Source organism: Dermacentor andersoni, chromosome 8 (assembly GCF_023375885.2).
Source record: "Dermacentor andersoni chromosome 8, qqDerAnde1_hic_scaffold, whole genome shotgun sequence".
Classification (NCBI taxonomy): Eukaryota; Metazoa; Arthropoda; class Arachnida; order Ixodida; family Ixodidae; genus Dermacentor; species Dermacentor andersoni.
In genome coordinates, this window is record NC_092821.1 from 94,812,990 (window position 1) to 94,818,949 (window position 5,960).

The 5,960-nt window shown below is 42.3% G+C and overlaps 1 long non-coding RNA gene across 1 annotated transcript; it reads left to right on the forward strand.

Moving 5' to 3' along the window:
* The first annotated feature begins 799 nt into the window (after nucleotides 1–799).
* On the forward strand, nucleotides 800–4,877 carry LOC126529326 (uncharacterized). Its single transcript, XR_008612001.1, has 3 exons — nucleotides 800–835; nucleotides 3,532–3,676; nucleotides 4,792–4,877. It is a non-coding gene; the product is annotated as an uncharacterized lncRNA (long non-coding RNA).
* Nucleotides 4,878–5,960: the final 1,083 nt, after the last annotated feature.

Consider the following 5,960-nt stretch of genomic DNA (forward strand, 5'->3'; position numbering starts at 1 on the left):
TGTATGATTTATATTGACACGTGTACTTAAATTTAACGGGCGACCACGTTTCGCCGCCTAACAAATGTTATCGCACAGCGCGGGACGCGTCTGCATGTATCCGAAGTTTCTGGAAAGTTATCGATGCTTCTATCCGCTGTCTGTTGTCGCCGAACCTTGTGTTATCTGATTTCATCGCGTGACTCGAATGTTGTAGAACTTTGTGGAAGGCATGCGGGTCCCAGCGATTAGTCTGGAACCTTCGATGATTGCTGTATAAAAGCCGACGCACTTGACCCGCTGATCAGATTTTCGACGATCGCCGACCGTGTTCGCCGCTATCGTTGTGCTATAAGTGTAGCCTGTGTTGTGGGCACAGGTTCGCCCAATAAAAGCTAGTTTTGTCGTTCACAGTATTGCTGCTGTGTTATTCAACGTCACCATCACGTGACAATATAAATAGAAAATGTATGCAAAAAAGAGGATTAAATTTTGATTTAGGACTTCAAGATATGCTATTTAGAGTACTTGGGGAGGCTCTTTGTTTAATGCCGCGCTGGTTTCAATTGCGAAGGTCTGAAATCCGCCATAATACTGTGAAAAAAAAAACCTTTATTTGGCGATATTTCTTGTGGGCAACTGAAGCATACGTTGGAAGCTAAGAGGAAGGCAGCAGCTTCCTTGTCGTGCCGCATCCATCATGCAAGGACGAGTCTTAACTATCAATACAGAAACCTGAATGGGAATACTTTACTACAATGGGCAATGAGTATTTTCGTGGTGGTGTAATGCCTAATATTACTTTTTTCAACTCCGGCAGGTGTCACTCGTGCAGTCATTGATCGCGGCCAACATGGTAAGTCCGGAAAAAATATGAAGCATATATATAATAGCTGCATGCGGTCTTTGCATAATGCAACTAGCTTTCGTCCTTGGACTTGCTGGCGGTGAAGTGCATTTTAGCATCGGTTTGTGAAGGTTGATTCGAAATGAGAACATGCCATAAAACCACGCCATCTGCTCACAAAATGCATGCTTGTCTAATTTGGGGATCAACAAAAAGGTCATCCTGCTTAACGGCTTCTTTCACATGAATGCGCATATCGTGGCACAGTAGCTAGTGCCTTTGCGAAATATATTGTCTCAATTTTATACTTTGCCTATAGTGAAATCAACATCAGTACTTCCTACGATTAACAGCTAAGACGGAAATAAACCGAACGAGAAAATCATTTTTTTATACTGTTACCAGCCGAGGAACACTAAATGTTATGAGAAAAGGACGTAGCTTAAGTAACTCGTGAACGTCCGAGAATGTTAAGAGTTCTTTGAGTTATTCCTCTCAAGATGTGCTGAACGTAGCTTGCATGAAAAGATTCACAGATTATTTGTTCACATTTAGTCAATTTATACCGTCCCAGAAGGATGAAAAATATTTTGAGAGAGCTTCTATATATTGAAGAATTGTTGCCAGTCTACATTCAAAAGAAGGGTGCAATAAACAGCAAGCCTACAATTTTATCGTTTCATAATTTCTTTCCAGGTAAAGTAAATTTTTCAAATACGAGGAAATATTTTGCACTCTGGCTGCGTTAAATAGTTTACCTATGTATTCATGCCACTTGGTATTGAGGTTTTATAATAAACATTACCATTTTTAACAGCCGAGCTGCTTAAGCTTTTAGTTCCGCCGTGGAGCGTTACCAGAAAACTCAGCCCAGCTTTGCGCCACCTCACGTTGCCTAGCAACCACCTGCGAGAGCACCGAGCCACGTAACCTCGCATTCCACGCGCGTAGGGCGGAGTCGTGGTGTCACATGCGAGCTCGGAACAGCCGGCGCGGCGACACACCTTTCGCCTCTTCTACTCCGTGCGTGCGTGCTGCTGCCATGGGAAGACCGAAGAAAGTCCGGACGCCCGAAGAAGGAGCGGCTTACAAGGAAAAGCGGCGTACTGACAAACGAGAAGCGATCCGTCGCCGCCGAGCTGATTCGGAATTCCGCGCCAAAGCTGCGCCTGAGAAGAGGCGACGCCGAGTCGAGGATACCGAGCTTCAGTCCAGGGAACGCGAGAGCCGGCGACTGGATGTTCGACGTCGCCGAGAGAGTGACCTCCGCCAACGGCTGCTCGAAAGCTTCCAGCGTCAAGCCCGCCATGACAACACCTTAGGAAAACCCAGCATAACCTCGCAAAACCTAGAAAAAACTTAGCCAAGCCTAACATGACGTCGTAAAATCTAGAAACGACTTAGCCAAGCCTACCAACAACTTAGCAAAACCAAGCATAACTTCACAAAACCAGCAAACAACATAGACAAGCGACGTGAAAGCTAGGTGATCAGAAGCTTCGCTCTTGACTCCAGCCTTACACCACGAGTGCAAGCTGCGCATGCTTTTTATGGGAGAGAGCATATACATGAACTAAGTCAGTTTGGTAGGCTAGTAGTATACTAGTAGGCAGTTTGGAGAAGTATTTGCTAGTATTGTATTGGTCATCAATGACTAGTGTTCTTCGGAGTGCTCGGCTGCTCACGAGCCGGCCACTTCAGCACATGCGTAAATGGGACAGCGCATGGTGTACCGAGTATTTGGTGCAAGTTAAAGAAACCCCGGTTGTCATAATTTACCAGAAGTCCCGTACTACGGTGTGCCTCATAATCAGATCGTAGCTTTGACACGTAAAACCCCAAAATTGCATGAATTGTTAAACTTACACTTTGAGTCGCAAGCAATCCTTGAGAGCCGTTGTGTGTTTTAAACGTACGCTATATAAAAGTACAAACACGCGATACGTTGTCTTGATCGCCGTCTATAAGTTCAGATGGCAGGAGAAGAACCATGGTGCACCTTATACGAGTAGTCTTTTAATATTTTTAATTACTAATATAACGGAATGGTGAATGTGAGGACCGGTAGCATATCTCTTGAGCTTGTATTGCTAGAAATCGTTACTTAGAATGGGCTTGCTTAAGGGCATGCAAAAATCACCTAACGACATTTTCATTACTCCATGGCAGTAGGACAGTCTGTATGCTGACCCGCTCAAGATATGAAAACTCATTCGCAAGAACAACCGAAAACAAAACGCTAGTAAAGTTTATTACACGCTAAATTTGACACATATGACCGTCCTAAATGACGTTAAAGGTAACGCTCAATGTGCTTCTTGTAATAACATTTTTATACAAAACCAAAAAGAAAGGTTCGAAGTAAAACCTCTTTGATTGTTATTGCACATTCTGAAACAAGAATTCTGCAGATTTTTTCAGTACTGCAGAGGGAATAATAAAGTGTCTACGCTATGCATGCTACAATGATACCTGAATTCAGTATAATATGGCGCTGTGCACCCGAAAAAAGAAGGAAAGTTCGTAGATGAACATGCTGATTCGTAACTGGCTTCTGCGATTTGAATGTGCATAGGAACAACTGACCCGCTTTTAGGTTTCTGCCCCACTGCGCGACTGTTTCTATCAGCATTGCTGCTCGGAATGACGCATGTCATGTTGGGTGTAAATATAATACTTCTTATGGTATTTCCTCACAAATGTAGTGCTTCATGAAGGAAACGATTACTACGTCTCCATTGGATATGACACGAACCTTCTTCTGCAACATTCTGCGTGGAGCAAAGGCTTTGTTCGGAAATATATTTTTTATCGGACCTATTATGTACGACCAGCTATATAACGCAGTGTGTAAGTATATATCCCTTAACTTTCGCCGTTTTGTGGTGACGATGTATACTTATATATTATAAGTTTCGAGTAAAGTACGGAGAATGCTCATGACGATTCCGGCAGCAGGGTTAGAGATATGTGAAGATTTCTGAAAAAAGAAACTCTGCTTTCGCCATCAATATGTTGCTTCAATTGAGCAGTTGTCCCCACACGTTTACGCAGGTTGTACAGACAAGACCCAGACTATACGTCCTGCAAGATTATCAGAAATTCGTGGCGCAAATAATATTGAGCATACGACGAGAATGGTGTTTTTGAACGGCCAGTGATTTAAATATAGTGTGCAGTGAACAACGCGTGAAAATATTGATTAGCTCAATGCGATAAAACTGCGCGGAGAAATTATGCAGGATGACTTCGATGCCAATCAAAATAGCCTTAGACAAGTAGTGCACTAACAGATTCTTCAGGGCATAAAGAATCATGAGGGTTTCAGTTAACTTTGTAAACCATCCTAGCTCAAGAGAATTCCTAATACTCGTACAAGCAGATTGAGGTTGTTGTGCTTTTGTTGTTGAATTTTTCTGTTCAAGTGGGGAAAATGAAAACTATTGTATCAGTTTCGCTTTTTGTTTCTGAAAATTCTTGTATTTAAATGCAGGGTTGGTGATCAATCAAAATGTTCAAACGCCAAGTTATTCCTTTAAAATTATTCCGGTCAAGGTTCTCACATATTATATGAAACTCTAACGTGTTTTTTTTTGACAGGCATAATAGCTGCGTTTAATTATCTGCTGAACATCGGGAACGCCTATAGGTATCCTAGGTATACATTGTGGCGCAAAATACATTTCTTGAACAGGGACAGAAGAAAGGAAGACAGTGAAGCGATTGGCGCTTCACTGTCTTCCTTTTTTCTGTCCCTTTTCAAGAAATGTATGTTGCGCCACAAAGTATATCAAGGAAATCTAAGCACCCACTTGGCCAAGAAGTCCTTTCGCCTATAGGTACTTTGAATAGTAGCGGAGTCCTTATTCTGACACTACAGAACGGTTCATTTATGGAATATCTCAACGATATATTTGGCGCGTTGTAATTGAATCTTACACTTTGTCAAATTCTTTTCGTTGCAGGTAAATAAGGCTCGTGAAAGACCATCCCGAGGATAAAGTTCACGAATTGGGTAGTGAGAATGACAGTGAATAAAGCACAACTTATTGAAGATTGCTTTTCTGCATGTTTGAGAACGTTTATTTCTCATTCAAAAGTAATTCTCCAGGAATAATTACTACCAGCGCTAATAAAAATTAGGTCTTCAACATTTGGTAAAAAAGTTTTACTGATTAGATTTTACTGCGAAAATATGATGACGATGATGATTTATTGGCATCTGCTTTGAAATGGAGAGGTGAAAAAGTGACCTAGCGTACTTGAGCTACTCAGGTATGCTATAGATGCTTTGCATTTAAGCATTTTTGTTTAAACTTTATCATTGTTTTCCTCTTCCTCAATACTTCTCTATGTACCTTTTACCGCTATCTTTGCCTGCAACGGATCCAGTCCTATCAATTTCTTCTCCTGCTTTTTCCCCACTAATACTCTAAAGGTCTCTTGCGTATCTACACTGCGGACCAGTTGATTCTTCCGTCCACTTGAAGTCCAAGTGCTTCTGGAAGCCTGTACGGTACCTACGTACCTCACTCGTTGAATCCCTTCGCATTCCATTAGGATGTGCTGAGTGATATCCGGATTTTCGATACAGCATGCACATGTTTCATCTTGCTGCGAATATCTGCTCTGGCATGTTTTTCTCCTGAGCCAACCAGGTCGAGCTTCAAATAGCAAGGCACATCCCTTCGTGTTGGCGTAAAAGTTCCCCCTTCTAATTTCTTTCTTCTCAGTCATGTAAATCCCTATTGTCTTTCTTGTTTCCATTCTACGGATTTCATTCACTGTCATCTGTTAGCCTCTCTTTCTGGTGACTCCTAGTTGCCTGCTTGCACTTTCAATTGCCCTTTACTTGGGTGCCAACTTTCTAGACCTCTTTCTGCATTATGTGTCCACGGTATTTAAGTGCAGATACTTGTGCACTTAAGCCGCCCATTTACTGTGATCAATGTTCGTTAGTCTTTCTTCAAAACAAATCTTTCTCTGCGCTTCTGCGACTTCAATCGAGGCCCAACCGATGTCCCCCTGCTGGGCCTTATATTTGGTTTTACCACGGGCTGCCAAAGCCAACCGGCCTACCCAGTTTTGGTTAACTTCCCGTCCGGACAAGATATCCACATTTAAGTAGAACGAA